Here is an 18,768-nt window from a genome sequence, read left to right as displayed (position 1 = left end):
ATTGCTCCAGAAAATCCACAAGCTGCCCTTCTTCCTCCCGTTCGGGAAAGCCCAGCAACCGAATATTCTTCCAACGATATCAGGGTTGTCAATCTGCTCTTCCAAGGCCCGGACGTGGCATTCCAGAGCCCGGACCTGACCCACAGAGGGGGTTCAGCAGTGATCTCAGAGGCCGTGGCTCGTTGCTCCACCCTCCAACACGCTGCCCGGGTTTCTTGATCTCTCTGTCTGGGTCTCCTCCATTGAAGCATCAATCTTCTCTCGGAGCTGGATAAACTCCAAGATCAAGCTTGCCTCAGCAGGTAGGTCCCCTGGGGCGGCCACAGGCGAATCCGTTGCTGTGGGTTGGGGGGGGGGGGGGGGGGGGGGTGGGGGGTCCCTGCCTGCTGCAAACTCTGTGATCTTTTTCCTTGAGTCATTTTGAAATGCACCAAACTGTTAAAGTTTGGTGCAAAATGGCTGTAGGAACTGGGAAAAATACTGTTTTTAGTGGTTTTAAATGTGAGAGGAGGGTGGGTACCCCACTTTGTCTGGGTCCTGGGCAGAGCTCAGCAAACTCGGACCTACTAGGTGGCCACCATCTTGAATTGCCCCAGTAACAATGTCTAATATGTATACACAGATACTGGCAGAGGTAGGACATTGCAAAGGCAAGGAGACAGGAGTTGGACAGGGTGGGAACTTGGGAAACTAACGATGACCCTGTGATATTACAGACTTCACAACTTTAATAACTTCATGAGTTAAAAGAATCAGCAATAATTCTTCCTGGGATAAATTGTTTCTCAAGAAGAAAGGGGCAAGGAGAAACTATGTAAAGGAATAAAAAGCAATATGCAAATTAGACATCTCTGGAAAGAAACAACTTCAAAAAGCTGTTTCCTGGGAGAGAGAGGAGATGACAACAGCTCGATAAGCTGCTGTGTCCTGACAGATGGACGACTAAGTCTGTCTGCCAAAGGAATGTTCTGAAGCAAAGGGGTTAACTGCAGGAAAAGCAGTATTTTAAACAGACTGCTAAACATGAATGTAATAAGGAACTGGGGAGCTCATCGGGTGAGAAGGCAAGCTACAGACTTGAGGTCTCCAGAAATGTAATCAATGTTGGGAAGGAGAGGATCTATTGAATCATCAATAATGTCACATCACAAACTGGAAAGAGAGAAACTCGTGCAAGAATCCAACATCAGAACAATTCAACAGCAGAACTTGAAATAACAACACTGCAGGAAGGTTGAACCCTGGACACTTCCAAAGACAGATCCTGCTGGCTGGCAGCCTGGGCAGATTCCACTATGAAGCCGGTAATAGCCAAGTTGAGGTTGTGATGCTTAATTTGCTCTTATTTTGGTTACTATATGCAATAAAGTTTAAATCATTAAATCATTACTTGATTGTCTGTGAGATTCCTTAATTAGTAGCCAAAGTAAAGGTAACTGGTGATGATGTACCCAAAATACTCCTGAAAATGGGTGCCCTTTTTTATTGCCCTTTAGGATGTATAGAGAGATGTTTGGATTGCAATCATGTATGACTGTCCGTTCTAGATATGTGATTTCTACCGTGGGACACACAACCATGATGGTAGACATGTTAGCCATCACTTCAATAAAGAGTTGGAGTTCCGTAGAGTCCTGTGGTGTTAATGGCAGAGCCCTGGGAATGTTGTTTCAAGGAGAGACAGATGGGTTCAGGTACATACTTCTTTGAAATTTGCATCACAGGTAGACACGGTGGTTAAGAAGGTACTTTGCAAATTTCCCTTCATTGCTCAGACCTTTGAGTATAGGAATTGAGAGGTCAGATGGTGGTTGTACAGAAAGTTGGTGAGACCACTTTTGGAGTATGTGTACAATTCTGATCACCCTGCTATAGGAAGGATGTTATTAAAGTGGAGAGGGTGCAGAAAAGTTTCACAGGGATGTTACTGGGACTGGAGGGTTTGGAGTTAGAAGGAGAGACTGAAAAGGATGGGACATTTTCCACAGAGCATAGGAGGTTTAAGGGTAACCTGATAGAGGTTTATAAAATCAAGAGATACGTAGCTAAGGTGAATAGCCAAAGGTTTATCTCCTCAGCATACAGGACATAATATAAAGGTGAGAGGAGACAGATTTAAAAGAGACCTGAGGGGCAACTTTTCCACACAGAGTGTGGTTTGTATGTGGAATGAACTACCAGAGGAAGTGTGAGATGCATGTACAGTTACACGATTTAAATGACATTTGGATAAGAACATGAACAGGAAGGACTTAGAGGAATATGGGCCAATCGTGGGAAAAGAGGACAAGCTTGTGAGGAAATTCTAGTTGGACTGAAGGGTCAGCTCTGTGTTCTACGACTCCATGGGCAGATGACAGTGTGATTACAGTCTCATTGAGGGACTGTGTGATTACAGTCTCACTGAGGAACAGTGTGATTACAGTCTCACTGAGGGACAGTGTGATTACAGTCTCATTGAGGGACAGTGTGATTACAGACTCACTGAGGGACTGTGTGATTACAGACTCACTGAGGGACAGTGTGATTACTGACTCACTGCGAGACAGTATGATTACAGTCTCACTGAGGGACAGTGTGATTACAGACTCACTGAGGGACAGTGTGACTACTGACTCACTGCGAGACAGTATGATTACAGTCTCACTGAGGGACAGTACAATTACAGTTGCACTGATGGACAGTGCAATTACAGTCACACTGAGGTTCAGCATGATTAGAGTCTCACTTGGGACAGTGCAATTACAGTCACACTGAGGGACAGTATGATTACAGTCTCACTAAGGGACAGTGAAATTACAGTTACACTGAGGGCCAGTGTGATTACAGTCCCATTTAGGGATAGTATGATTACAGTCACACTGAGGGACTGTGCAATTACAGTCACAAGGGACAGTGTGATTACAGTCTCACTGAGGGACAGTGCAATTTTTGCTCTCACTGAGGGACAGATTGATTACAGTCACACTGAGGGACAGTGTGATTATAGCTCTCACTGAGGGACAGTGATTACAGTCTCACTGAGGGACAGTGCGATTACAGTCACACCGAGGGACAGTGTGATTACAGTCACACTGAGGGACAGTGTGATTACAGTCACAACGCGGGACAGTGTGATTATAGCTCTCACTGAGGGACAGTGATTACAGTCTCACTGAGGGACAGTGCGATTATAGTCACACCGAGGGACAGTGTGATTACAGTCTCACTGAGGGACAGTGTGATTACAGTCACACTGAGGGACAGTGTGATTACAGTCACACTGAGGGACAGTGTGATTACAGTCACAACGCAGGACAGTGTGATTACAGTCTCACTGAGGGACAGTATGATTACAGTCACACTGAGGGACAGTGTGATTACAGTCTCACTGAGGGACAGTGTAATTCCAGTCACACCGTGGGACAATGTGAATTTAGTCTCACTGAGGGACTGTGCGATTACAGTCTCACTGAGGGACAGTGTGATTACAGTCTCACTGAGGGATAGTGTAATTCCAGTCACACTAAGGGACAGTGTGATTACAGTCTCACTGAGGGACAGTGTAATTACAGTCTCACTGAGGGACAGTGTAATTACAGTCACACTGAGGGGCAGTGTAATTACAGTCTCACTGAGGAACAGTGCGATTACAGTCTCACTGAGGGACAGTGTAATTACAGTCTCACTGAGGGACAGTGCGATTACAGTCTCACTGAGGGACAGTGTAATTACAGTCTCACTGAGGGACAGTGTAATTACAGTCACACTGAGGGACAGTGTAATTACAGTCTCACTGAGGGATAGTGTAATTACAGTCACACTGAGGGACAATGTGATTACAGTCTCACTGAGGGATAGTGTAATTCCAGTCACACTAAGGGACAGTGTGATTACAGTCTCACTGAGGGACAGTGTAATTACAGTCACACTGATGGACAGTGTAATTACAGTCACACTGAGGGACAGTGTGATTACAGTCTCACTGAGGGACAGTGTGATTACAGTCACACTGAGGGACAGTGTGATTACTGTCTCACTGAGGGACAGTGTGATTACAGTTACACTGAGGGACAGTGTGATTACAGTCACACTGAGGGACAGTGTAATTACAGTCACACTGAGGGACAGTGTGATTACTGTCTCACTGAGGGACAGTGTAATTACAATCACACTGAGGGACAGTGTGATTACAGTCTCACTGAGGGACAGTGTGATTACAGTCACACTGAGGGACAGTGTGATTACTGTCTCACTGAGGGACAGTGTAATTACAATCACACTGAGGGACAGTGTGATTACAGTCTCACTGAGGGACAGTGTGATTACAGTCACACTGAGGGACAGTGTGATTACAGTCTCACTGAGGGATAGTGTAATTCCAGTCACACTAAGGGACAGTGTGATTACAGTCTCACTGAGGGACAGTGTAATTACAGTCACACTGAGGGGCAGTGTAATTACAGTCTCACTGAGGAACAGTGCGATTACAGTCTCACTGAGGGACAGTGTAATTACAGTCTCACTGAGGGACAGTGCGATTACAGTCTCACTGAGGGACAGTGTAATTACAGTCACACTGAGGGACAGTGTAATTACAGTCTCACTGAGGGACAGTGTAATTACAGTCACACTGAGGGACAATGTGATTACAGTTTCACTGAGGGACAGTGTGATTACAGTTACACTGAGGGACAGTGTGATTACAGTCACACTGGGGGACAGTGTAATTACAGTCACACTGAGGGACAGTGTGATTACTGTCTCACTGAGGGACAGTGTAATTACAATCACACTGAGGGACAGTGTGATTACAGTCTCACTGAGGGACAGTGTGATTACAGTCACACTGAGGGACAGTGTGATTACTGTCTCACTGAGGGACAGTGTAATTACAATCACACTGAGGGACAGTGTGATTACAGTCTCACTGAGGGACAGTGTGATTACTGTCTCACTGAGGGACAGTGTAATTACAGTCTCACTGAGGGACAGTGTGATTACAGTCTCACTGAGGGACAGTGTGATTACAGTCTCTCTGAGGGACAGTGTAATTACAGTCTCACTGAGGGACAGTGTGATTACAGTCTCACTGAGGGACAGTGTAATTCCACTGTCAGTGGGAATTGGAGCTCATTTGCTTCTCAGTCAGAGCGTCGTCGTGCTCAAACTAAAATATCTGGGTCATTGATCATGTTAGCTTGCAATCCTCAGCCAAGGCCAATTCCTTGCCCTGGAAGAGCAACGAGACCTCAACCAGATTAAAGATAGTCTTTCCCTGAGTTGGTGGTGTGTGCCCCTTACCCCTGCTGCTATCATGGTGTGTGTTCTCACAGGCAGCTGGAGTCTACAGTCTCCAAGATGCTCAGCATGAAGCTTGACAAGGTTCACTCTGAAGCCGCTCGTCCAGAGGAGGTGGGTGCTAGCCCAATTCCACGGCTGCTGTGGCCTTCAGGCCAAAGGATAGAGCTGGTGCGACACTCCAGGCAGGAGAGAGAACCTCAGAGAAAGTGAGGACTGTAGAGGCTGGAGAGCAGAGTAGAGAGTGTGACGCTGGGAAAGCACAGCAGGTCAGGCAGCATCCCAGGAGCAGGAGAATCGACGTTTCAGGCAAAAGCCCTTCAGCAGGAATTCCTGATGGAGGGCTTATGCCCAAAACATCGATTCTCCTGTTCACAGGAGAGAGAAGCTGGCAAACATGGGAGTGAAATGGATTCAGCCATACCCTCAGGAGATTCACGGGACCATCACAGCTCAGAGGAGGCTACTCGGCCCATTACGTCTGGACTGACTCATTAAATGAGCTTTATTACCTCCTGCTTTCCCCCCATATGCTTGCCCATCATTCTTATTCAAATGCCCCTCTTGAAAATCTCCAACGAACCTGCCCCCAGCACATTTCTAGATAGTGCCTGCCAGACCCTAACTACTCGCTGAGTGAAAAAGGTATTTCCTCACTTCACCTCATTCTGTTTCTCTTGCAAATCACTTTATAACTGTTCCCTCTCTTTCTTGTTCCTGTTACTAATGGGAACAGCTTCTCCCTGTTTACTTTGTTCAGCCCAGTCATGATCCTGAAAACCTCTATTAAACCTCCTCTCAGCCTCCTTCTCTCCAAGCAGAACAGAGACAGCCAACCTCCACAATCTACCTTCATCACTGCAGGCTCATTCCTGGATCCAATCCTGTAAATCGCTTCTGCACTCTCTCCCATGTGTTCAGATATTTCCTACAATGTGGCATCCACAACTGTACACAATACTCCCGGTGAGGTTGAACAAGTGTCTTGTACAAATTCAGCATCATCTCCTTGAGAACAAAGCAGGAGAAAAGAAAGGTGCTGTCCACATGTGCACATCGGAAACAGTCTGTTGATAGAATGATTCCCACTTCATATCATTCAGAACCCCTGTTAATCTAATCCCCAACAGGTTTCTCCCTGGATAGTGTGTACTCCATAGGATGACTGCACGACAAACAGAGACAGCAGCTTCTGATTCATTCTCAGTCCCAAGGTCATGGATCTCGGGTGACACAGCTTCTGTAAGACCTGCTCAGGGTTGAAAGGGCTCCTCTGTTCCTCAGGTGCCTGGCTCTTGACTTCCTACAGCCCCAAAGCTCTCAGACTGGATCCTATGCTTACTTTTACATTATATACATACTTAAATGGTTGTTTAGCTGATTAACTAGTAAGTCGACTACTAACCGAATGAACAAGAGGGAATATAGAACATAAAACGTTACAGCACAGTACAGGCCCTTCGGCCCTCGATGTTGCGCCAACCTGTCATACCAATCTGAAGCCCATCTAACCTACACTATTCCATGTACGTCCATATGCTTATCCAATGATGACTTAAATGTACTTCAAGTTGGCAAATCTACTACCGTTGCAGGCAAAGCATTCCATGCCCTTACTACTGTCTAGTAACGAAACTACCTTTGACATCTGTCCTATATCTATCACCCCTCAATTTAAAGCTATGCCCCCTTGTGTTCGCCATCACCATACTTGGAAAAAGGCTCTCCCTGTCCACCCTATCTAACCCTCTGATTATCTTATATGTCTCTTTTAAGTCACCTCTCAACCTTCTTCTCTCTAATGAAAACAGCCTCAAGTCCCTCAGCCTTTCCTCGTAAGACCTTCCCTCCATACCAGGCAACATCCTAATAAATCTCCTCTGCACCCTTTCCAAAGCTTCCACATCCATCTTGTAATGAGGTGACCAGAACTGTACACAATACTCCAAGTGCAGCCGCACTAGAGTCTTGTACAGCTGCAGCATAACCCTACAGTTCTGGAACTCGACACCTCTATTAATAAAAGCTAAAACACTGTATGCCTTCTTAACAACCCTGTCAACCTGGGTGGCAACTTTCAGGGATCTGTGTACATGGACACCGAGATCTCGCTGCTCATCTACACTACCAAGAATCTTACCATCAGCCCAATACTTTGCATTCTGGTTACTCCGACCAAAGTGAATCACCACACACTTGCCTGCATTAAACTCCATTTGCCACCTCTCAGCCCAGCTCTGTATCCTATCTATGTCTCTCTGTAACCTACAACATCCTTCGTCACTATCCATAACTCCACCGACCTTAGTGTCGTCTGCAAATTTACTAACTCACCCTTATACGCCCTCATCCAGGTCGTTTATAAAAATGACGAACAGCAGTGGACCCAACACCGACCCTTGCGGTACACCACTAGTAACTGGACTCCAGGATGAACATTTCCCATCAACCACCACCCTCTGTCTTCTTTCAGCGAGCCAATTACTGATCCAAACTGCTATGTCTCCCACAATCCCATTCCTCTGCATTTTGTACAATAGCCTACTGGGGGGAACCTTATTGAACGCCTTGCTGAAATCCATATACACCACATCAACCAGTTTACTCTCATTTACCTGTTTGGTCACCTTCTCAAAGAACTCAATAAGGTTTGTGAGGCACGACCTACCCTTCACAACACCGTGCTGACTATCCCTAATCAAATTATTCTTTTTTAGATGATTATAAATTGTATCTCTTATAAACTTTTCCAACACTTTACCAACAACTGAAGTAAGGCTCACTGATCTATAATTACCAAGGTTATCTCTACTTCCCTTCTTGAACAGGGGAAACACATTTGCTATCCTCCAGTCTTCTGGCACTATTCCTGTAGACAATGATGATTTAAAGATCAATGCCAAAGGCTTGGCAATCTCCTCCCTGGCTTCCCAGAGGATCCTAGGATAAATCCCATCCGGCTCAGGGGACTTATCTATTTTCACACTCTGCAGGAATTCTAATACCTCTTCCTTGTGAACCTCAATCCCACCGAGTCTAGTAGCCTGTATCTCAGTATTCTCCTCGACAACATTGTTGTTTTCTAGAGTGAATACTGTTGAAAAATATTCATCTCGTGCTTCCCCATCTCCTCTGACTCCACACACAACTTCCCACTACTATCTTTGATTGGCCCAAATCTTACTCTCATCGTTCCTTTATTTCTTAAATACCTATAGAATGCCTTAGGGTTTACCCTGATCCTATCCGCCAACAACTTCTCATGTCTCCTCCTGGCTCTTCTGAGCTCTCTCTTTAGGTCTTTCCTGGCTACCTTGTAACCCTCAAGCGCCCTAACTGAGCCTTCACATCGCATCCTAACATAAGCCGCCTTCTTCCTCTTGACCAGAGATTCCACTACCTTCGTAAACCACGGCTCCTGCGCTCTACAGCTTCCTCCCTGCCTGACAGGTACATATTTCTCTCGGACACACAGGAGGTTTTCCTTGAATAAGCTCCACATTTCTAATGTTCCCATCCCCTTCAGTTTCCTTCCCCATCCTATGCTTCCTAAATCTTGCCTAATCACATCGTAATTGCCTTTCCCCCAGCTGTAACTCTTGCCCAGTGGTATACACCTATCCCTTTCTATTACTAAAGTAACCATAACAGAATTGTGATCACTATCATGAAAATGTTCACCTACTTCCAAGTCTAACACCTAGCCGGGCTGTTACCCAGTACCAAATCTAAAGTGGCTTCGCCCCCTGTTGGCCTGTCTACATACTGTGTCAGGAATCCCTCCTGCACACACTGGACAAAAACTGACCCATCTATAGTACTCATACTGTAGTGTTCCCAGTCAATATTTGGAAAGTTGAAGTCCTCCATGGCAACTACCCTGTCTCTCTTACTCCTATCGAGAATCATCTTTGCTATCCTTTCCTCTACATCTCTGGGGCTATTCGGAGGCCTATAGAAAACTCCCAACAGGGTGACCTCTCCTTTCCTGTTTCTAACCTCAGCCCATACTACCTCAGTTGACGAGTCCCCAAACGTCCTTTCCGCAACTTGTAATACTGTCCTTGACCAACAATGCCACACCTCCCCCTCTTTTACCATCTTCTCTGTTCTTGCTGAAACATCTAAACCCCGGAACCTGCAACAACCATTCCTGTCCCTGCTCTATCCATGCCTCCGAAATGGTCACAACATCGAAGTCCCAGGTACCAACCCATGCTGTAAGTTCACCCACCTTATTCCGGATGCTCCTGGCGTTGAAGTAGACACACTTCAAACCAACTTCTTGCTTGCCGGTGCCATCTTGCGTCCCTGAACCTTGATCTTGGGCCTCCCTACTCTCAATCTTTTCTATACTCGAGCTACAATTTTGGTTCCCATCCCCCTGCTGGATTAGTTTAAACCCACCCCAATAGCCTTAGCAAATTCCACCACTCCCCAGGATATTGGTACCCCTCTGGTTCAGATGAAGACCATCCTACTTGTAGAGGTCCCACCTACCCCAGAAAGAGCCTCAATTATTCAAGAATCCAAAACCGTCCCTCCTGCACCATCCCTGTAGCCACGTTTTCAACTCCTCTCTCTCCCTATTCCTCACCACACTAGCACGTGGCACGGGAAACAAACCAGAGATAACAATGCTGTTCGTCCTAGCTCTAAGCTTCCATCCTAGCTCCCTGAATTTCTGCCTTAAATCCCCATCTCTCTCCCTACCTATGTCATTGGTGCCAATGTGGATCGTGACTTGGGGCTGCTCCCCCTCCCCCTTAAGGATCCCAAAAACATGATCAGAGACATCACGAACCCTGGCACGTGGGAGGCAACACACCAACCATGAGTCTCTCTCGTCCCCACCGAACCTCCTACCTGCCCCCCTAACTATGGAGTCCCCAATGACTACTGCTCTGCCCCTCTCCCCCTTTCCCTTCTGAGCAGCCGGGACAGACCCTGTGTCAGAGCCCCGTGCCCCACTGCTTTCCCCTGGGGGGCTTTTAGACCAGAGTGTCTCACATCATCAAACTGCCTAAAAGTGATGGTGTCTTTCTCAGCTCCTTGCTATAAGACAGCATCTGGAAACAGGACCAAGAGGCTCAGAAGTCAGAACTGAGGTGATGGTGGACCCTATAGAGCAGCAGCCTCCCCCATTGCTCAGAGCCAAGTGGGATTCAGAGGAGGGGTCAGTCAGCAGGTTCTGGTGTGTTCCAACAATTCAATCCGATTTCTGTCTGAGTTTCTTGCTCTCCCATTGTGTAGACTGCAGGAATGTCTCAGAGTGCGTGGGGGGACCTAGAATCAGGGGATGTAGAGTCAGTATGGATAGAGCTGAGAAATTCTAAGGAGTTCTGAGGACTCCTAATGGGAGTTATCTACAGGCCCCCAAACAGTAGCCTGGATGTAGTGTGTAAGTTGAATAAGGAGCTGAAATTGGTCCGTTGCAAAGATATTGCTCCAGTTGTTATGGGGAATTTCAACATGCAGGTAGACTGGGAGAATCAGGATGGTACTGGACCCCAAGAAAGGGAGTTTGTGGAGTGCCTCCGAGATGGATTCTTAGAAGCTGGTGCTGGAGCCTACCAGGGAGAAAGCAATTCTGGATCTGGTATTGTGCAACAAACTGGATTGATCAGGGACCTCGAAGTGAAGGAGCCATTAGGAGGTAGTGACCACAATACAATAAGCTTTAATCTGCAGTTTGAAAGGGAGAGGGTAGAATCGGAAGTGACAATATTTCAGTTGAATAAGGAGAACTATGGAGCTATGAGGGAGGAGCTGGCCAAAGTTCAATGGTGCAATACCTTAGCAGGGATGGCAGTGGAGGAACAATGGCAGGTATTTCTGCAGAAGCTGCAGGATCATTTCGTGGCTGACGAGGGAAGTTAAGGACCATATAAAGACAAAAAGGGAAAAAGTATAACATAGCAAAGATGAGTGGGAAAACGGAGGACTGGGAAGCTTTTAAAGAACAACAGAGGATAACTAAAAAGGAAATATGCAAAGAAAAAATGAGGTACGAAGGTAAACTGGCCAAAAATATAAAGGAGATAGTAAAGGCTTTTTTAGGTACGTGAAAAGAAAAAAAATGGTTGAGACTAAAATTGGGCCCTTGAAGACAGAAAGAGGGGAATATATTACGGGGAACAAAGAAATGGCAGAAGAGTTGAATTGGTAATTTAGATCTGTCTTCACTAGGGAAGACACGAGCAATCTCCCAGATGTAATAGTGGCTGAAGGACCTGAACTGAAGGGAACTCATATTAGGCAGGAAATGGTGTTTGGAGAGACTGTTAGGCTGAAGGACCTACATCCCAGGGTACTGAAGGAGGTAGCTCGAGAAATCGTGGATGCATTGCGATCATTTTCCAATGTTCTATACATTCAGGGTCAGTTCCTGCAGATTAGAGGGTGGCTAATGTTGTCCCACTTTTTGAGAAAGGAGGGAGAGAGAAAACAGAATTATAGACCAGTTAGTCTGACCTCAGTGGTGGGAAAGATGCTGGAGTCAATTATAAAGGATGAAATTACAACACATCTGGATAGCAGTAACAGGATAGGTCAGAGTCAGCATGGATTTATGAAGGGGAAATCATGCTTGACTAATCTTCTGGAATTTTTTGAGGATGTAACTCTGAAAATGGACAAGGGAGATCCAGTGGATGTAGTGTACCTGGGACTTTGAGAAAGCCTTTGATAAAGTCCTACATAGGAGGTTAGTGAGCAAAGTTAGGGCGCATGGTGTTGGGGGCAAAATACTGACTTGGATTGAAAATTGGTTGGCTGACAGGAAACAAAGAGTAGTGATAAACGGCTCCCTTTCGGAATGGCAGGCGGTGACCAGTGGTGTGCCGCAGGGATCAGTGCTGGGATCGCAGCTTTTTACAATGTACATTAAGGATATAGACGAAGGTATTAAAAGCAATATTAGCAAATTTGCTGATGATACAAAGCTGGGTGGCAGGGTGAAATGTGAGGAGGATGTTGGGAGATTACAGGGTGACCTGGACAGGCTAGATGAGTGGGTGGATGCATGGCAGATGCAGTTTAATGTGGATAAATGTGTGATTATCCACTTTGGTGGCAAGAACAGGAAGGCAGATAACTACCTAAATGGAGTCAAGTTAGGTAACGGGCAGTACAACGAAATCTAGGTGTTCTTGTACACCAGTCAATGAAGGTAAGCATGCAGGTACAGCAGGTAGTGAAGAAGGCTAATAGCATGCTGGCCTTCATAACAAGATGGATTAAGTATAGAAGCAAAGAGGTGCTTCTGCAGCTTTACAGGGCCCTGGTGAGACCGCACCTGGAATATTGTGTGCAGTTTTGGTCTCCAAATTTGAGGAAAGACATTCTGGCTATTGAGGGAATACAACGTAGGTTCACGAGGTCAATTCCAAGAATGGTGGGACTATTTTACGCTGAAAGATTGGAGCGACTGGGCTTGTATACCCTTGAGTTTAGAAGGCTGAGAGGGAATCTGATTGAGAGGTGTAAGATTATTAAAGGATTGGACACTCTGGAGGCAGGAAGTATGTTTCCACTGATGGGTCAGTCCTGAACCAGAGGACACAGTTTAAAAATAAGGGGCAGGCCATTTAGAACAAAGTTGAGGAGAAACTTCTTCACCCAGAGAGTGGTGGGTGTGTGGAATGCTCTGCCCCAGAAGGCTGTGGAGGCCAAGTCTCTGGATACTTTCAAGAAAGAATTGGATAGAGCTCTTAAGAATAGTGGACTCAAGGGTTATGGGGATAAGGCAGGAACAGGATACTGATTGAGGATGATCAGCCATGATCATAATGAATGGTGATGCTGGCTCAAAGGCCAGAATGGCCTACTCCTACACCTATTGTCTATTGCTGCACTGGGGTATACAGTCATTCACAAGGACTGCAGCTACAGCTTTATGTAACAGGACAGAGTGAGCTCCAGCCCTCAGCACAGACACACAGCTCGTTTTGAATGAGCTTCCCAGACACAGCCCTTGTGTATTGAGCTGCTTCAGATGACAGGCATGTGTCAGACATTTATGACAGGCAGGAGGAATGGCAAACAAAGGAAGAGCATTGACTCTTGGCAAACATCCCATAGTGGGTGGCACGGTGGCACAGTGGTTAGCACTGCTACCTCACAGCGCCAGAGACCCGGGTTCAATTCCCGACTCAGGCGACTGACTGTGTGGAGTTTGCACATTCTCCCCGTGTCTGTGTGGGTTTCCTCCGGGTGCTCCGGTTTCCTCCCACAGTCCAAAAATGTGCAGGTTAGGTGAATTGGCCATGCTAAATTGCCCTTAGTAAATGTAGGGGAATGGGTCTGGGTGGGTGCGCTTCAGCGGGTCGGTGTGGACTTGTTGGGCCGAAGGGCCTGTTTCCACACTGTAAGTAATCTAATCTAACCTTGGAAGAGACACCAGGCTGTGTTTACTGTAAGGGAACACTCTAGCATCTCTAACTTCTCAGCTTTCTAGATCACCTTCTCCAGGGCACCTTGCCCCTTTCCCTCTCACTGTTTCTTATTCCCTGCTCTGCCCTCTGCCTCCTGCCCCTCACCATGCCCCGCTCCCTCTCCCTGCTCCTTATCACCCACTCTGCGCCCTGTTCCCCCTCTGTGCCTCCTGACCCTTATCCCTGGCTCTGCTCCCAGCCCTCACCCTGAGAGTGTATCTGTCTCGAACATATTTCTATCTTATCAGCCTCACCTGAATCTTTGTCTGCAGAGAGGCATTATTGAGATTGCCTTCAATCCCAATCATCTTACCTAAGACTCACAGTCCATCCTGTCCTGGAATTTCAGTCCCGTGGGTTTATCTGTGAATGTCTCACATGCCCAGGTTACTGTTAACTCCTTCCACTCAATGGTTATATACCTCTGTTCAGCCTCCATCAAAGTTCTCGGGCAGCACGGTGACTCAGTGGTTAGCACTGCTACCTCACAGCGCCAGGGACCCAGGTTTGATTCCAGCCTCAGGCGACTGTCTGTGTGGAGTTGGCACATTCTCCCTGTGTCAGTGTGAGTTTCCTCCCATAGTCCAAAGCTGTGAACTGGCCATACTAAATTGCCAATAGTGTTCAGGGAGTGTAGGTAAGGTGCATTAGTCAGTGAGTAATGGGATAGGGGAATGAGTCTGGGTGGGTTACTCTTTAGAGGGTCTGTGTGGACTTGTTGGGCTGAATGGCCTGTTTCCACACTTTGGGGATTCAAAAATTCTATTCTATGACTCTCAACTTAGAACACTTGTCAGTTTACACTTGTACAGAGACAGCTCCCAGTCTTGTGGATGATGAGACTGGAACCATTGTAGTGAGTAAGCCTGGATTATAATGTGCTAAAACACCACTAGGACATAACTTCTGACATGGATAGAGGATTAGCTGAGTGACAGAAGGCAGACCGTGGGAATAAAGGGCTCTTTTTCAGGATGGCAGCCAGTAACTGGTGGGACCATAACGATTCACATTCTACATTAACAATCTGGATGAAGGAACAAATGGCATTGGTGCTATGTTTGCAAATGACACCAAGTTAGATGGAGGCACAGGTTGTATTGAGGGAGCAGAATGCTGCAGAAAGACTTGCACAGGCTGGGAGAATGGGCAAAGAAATGGCAGATGGAATATAATGTGGAAGAATATGAAGTTTGCAATTTGGTAGAAAGTATTGAGCTGTAAGCTCTTTTCAAAATGGAGAAAGGCTTCAGAAATCTGAAGCACTAAGGGACTTGGAAGTCCATGTTCAGGATTCTCTTCAGGTTAACATGCAGGTTCACTTGGCAGTTAGGAAGGCAAATGCAATGTTAGCTTTCTTTTTGAGAGGGCTGGAATACAAGAGCAGGGACTTCCCACTGAGGCTATATAAGCTCTAGTCAGACTGTATTTGCAATATTGTGAGCAGTTTTGGGCCTGGTCTAAGGATGGATGTGCTGGAATTGGAGAGAGTCCACAGGAGGTTCACATGAATGATCCCAAGGATGACGGGCTTGTCCTATGAGGAGCAGTTGAGGACTCTGGATCTATTAGAAGGATGATGGGTATCTGATTGTAACTTACAGAATACTGCACAGGCCTGGGTGGAGTAGACATGGAGATGTTTCCACGAGTGGGACCTGAGGGCAGAGCCTCAGAATGAAGGGGCAACCCTTTAGAATGGAGATGAGGAGGAATTTCTTCATCTAGAGGGTGGTTAATCTATGGAACACATTGCCACAAAGTGCTGTGGAGGCCACGTGATTCAGTATATTTCAGACAGATAGGTATGTTCTTGATTAGTAAAGGGATCAAGGATAATGAGGAAAAGGCTGGAGAATGGGGTTAGAAACATATCGGCCATGAATGAATGGCAGAGCAGACTCGATGGGCTGAATGGCCGAATTCTGCATCTATATTTTACCATTTTATAGTATTTTTCATTCTTTCTAAAGCTGCAGTCTATTCCTGACTCTAATACCATTGCTGGCCTATTTACAAAAACTCACTATAAGGTTGGATAAGGTGCGGATAAACTTTCCCAAGTGATTCACTGCACCGGAGAAATGCTATGCATTATATACCAATTTCAGTTTTCATACTTTTGTACCTAACTTTTTAAATAATATTGCAACTTCTCAGATACTGAAGCAGTCCATGTTCATTTGGAACAAGATCTGGATTATATCCAGGCTTGGGTGAAAAGTAGCAAGTAACCTTCATGCCCCATAAGTACGATCTAATGATCATCTCCAATAAAAGGCCATCATCCCTCGCCCTTCAATGGTGTTACTATTGTTCAATCCCCCACTACCAGTTGTTTAAGGGGTAGTATTGACCAGAAAAAGAACTGGGTGAGCCGTATAAAAGTGCATACAAGAGCAGGTCAGAAGCTTGGAATCATGTGGTAACTCACCTCCTGACTCCCCAATGCCTGTTCTCAATCTACAAGGCCCAAGGCTGGAGGGTGATGGAATACTCCACACTTGCCTGGATGGGTGCAGCTTCAACAGTACTCAAGAAGTTTGACACCATCCAGAACACAGCAGCCCATTTGACTGGCATCATATCCATCACCTTCGAGGTTCACTCCCTCAACCACTGATGCACAGTAGCACCAGTGTGTACCACCTACAGCTGACTCACTGCAGAAATCTGCCAAGATGTCTTCAATAGCACCTTCCAAAGCCATGATCACTGCCATCTAGAAGTACAAAGGCAGCAGATCCATGGGAATACCGCCACCCATAAGGTCCTCTCCAAGGTACTCACCATCCTGACTTGGAAACATATTCCTTCGGTGCTGCTGGGTCTAACTCCTGGAACTGTACCCCAATCCCCAAAACCTAAACAGCATTGTGGGCAGCTGCACACCCCAAGGACTGCAGAGGTTCAGAATGCAGCTCCCCCACACCTTTACCAGGGCAATTAAGGATGGGAAATAAATGCAGGTTCAAGCCCATGACACCCACAAAGGGGAAAAAAATCACACCAGAACTAAACTGAAGCAAACAACCCAATATCAATCTTGATTGAATATTACCAAACAAGCAGCAAATGCCTCAAATGAAAAAAAACTACTTCAGATTGGCTAACACATGGTATAAGCGCATTGCGTGCATTACCTTTGGTACAGACCCCACTCTGGAAGATGTATCCAATTTGAAGAATACACTGCTCCCAGCTCTCCAACAGTCTCACTACTCCCTCACACTTGGTAGACGTTTTTGATGACCTCTGTTGCACTCAGCCTAGTTTTTCACAAACAGGATTCCACCAGCAAAGCTCACCTTAGGTAACTTCTAGTTCATTAAATCCTGGAGGTTCTGTCCCCTTTGTATCGAACTGAAAAGTCTCTCTCACAAACAAGTGCTTGTTTCTTAGCACACAACAGTCCTTCCCTACCCTTCTCCACATTCGAGTTAATGTCTCTATCTCTTTGTAACTGGGCCTCTCAAATCAGCTCTCCCTTTCTGAGTTACCGTGTGCAGGGCTGAGAACTGGTAATGCCTTTCAATAGCGTAAGGTGAAAGTGGGTACTGTAGATGCTGGAGATTAGAGTCAAGATTAGAGTGGTGCTGGAAAGTATCCGAGGAGCAGGAGAATCGACATTTCAGGCAAAAGCCCTTCATCAATAGGGTGATGTTTAGCTTCAACTCCATGGCAACCACATTGTTATGTTTCGATGCTTCTGAAATTCCTAAATGTTACCACAAATTAAACAGTTAAAAGGCAGTCACTGATATTCCCACGCCCCCACCCCCTCCACACCCCCCCAACCGAGGTTCAGCTCAACTGTCCATATTTCAACCAATGAGATCGGGAGAAGAATCCAAACTGATTTTCAGGGAGCAGGCTATTGGTGACCACATCAAACACAGGAGGATAATTAGGCCATTCAGCCCATCACTTCTGCTCTGTCATTCAATCATGGTTGATATGCTTCTCAACCTCATTCTTCTGCCTTCTCCCTGTAACCCTTGATCCTCTTACTAATGAAGAACATCTTTATCTCTGTCTTAAATACATTCAATGACTCGTTCTCCACAGTGCTCCACAACACTGTCACACTGTCAGCAAGCTCTTCCATCACTTTACAATTTAATCCTGTATTGCTCTAGGTCTACTCTCAATCTATTCTGCATTACTCTAGTTCTGCTGCTGGTCTAAGGCTGCACTGTGGGGGGTGTATGATTGGAATTTGGTCAGAACGTTGCCTGTCTCAGGTGATACTGCAGTTGTATATGATGTGAAATGACTGCACTCCAAAAGGCCATTCATGTCTATGTCAGTGTGATTGTGCCTTTCACTAACTGTATCACCATAGCTTCATTCCTGTCTCCCTTATAAAATAATCAATGAGGCTCCTGAGCTTGTGAATCTAGCTTCTCTTTTCAATGGGGCACCTGGGGTGGCCACAATATTAGCAGAACCCTAATCACCTGGAGATACAGGAACCTGCCGATGGGAAACATGGAATTATTTTCATGTTATGGATCAGGCCAAACCCCCTCAAAACACTTTAAGAAGATAGCACAACCCTAGATCTTTCTTATTTTAAGGGCAGATGTGAAGTGGATGTTCCAGGTGTGATGCAGCTGGTTAAACCACTCGGCTTTAAGTAAAACAGAACTTATTTACAAACTACGGTTGAAACATGAAGAAAAGAAAACAGAATTTAGAATAACATAACGATTTGGAAATCCAACTGACTTGAAATTGCAACTTAATGAAGGAGCTGTTCCAATATCCACAACACATCCCAAAAACACACCCCTTGGCAAATGTTAAATTCAAACTCAGGTTCTTACAGGTAGGAGGGATTTCAGAGAGAAGAGTCAGGCCAGAAATAGTTGCTGAAGCTTGGGAAACCATGCTTCACTGTAGCAGCTTCTCTGCCACCAGCACCTCCTAACTGCCTCCTGTAACAAACCAAACTAGAAAAAAAAACCTGAATTGAGAGAACTGGCCACTCCACTGCTATTGTTAAAGTAGATAATTCAACACCTCTGCCTTTATGACCTCTTGGGAAAAA

Source organism: Chiloscyllium punctatum, chromosome 45, assembly GCF_047496795.1.
Source record: "Chiloscyllium punctatum isolate Juve2018m chromosome 45, sChiPun1.3, whole genome shotgun sequence".
Lineage (NCBI taxonomy): Eukaryota > Metazoa > Chordata > Chondrichthyes > Orectolobiformes > Hemiscylliidae > Chiloscyllium > Chiloscyllium punctatum.
Note: the sequence above shows the minus strand (reverse complement) of the source record.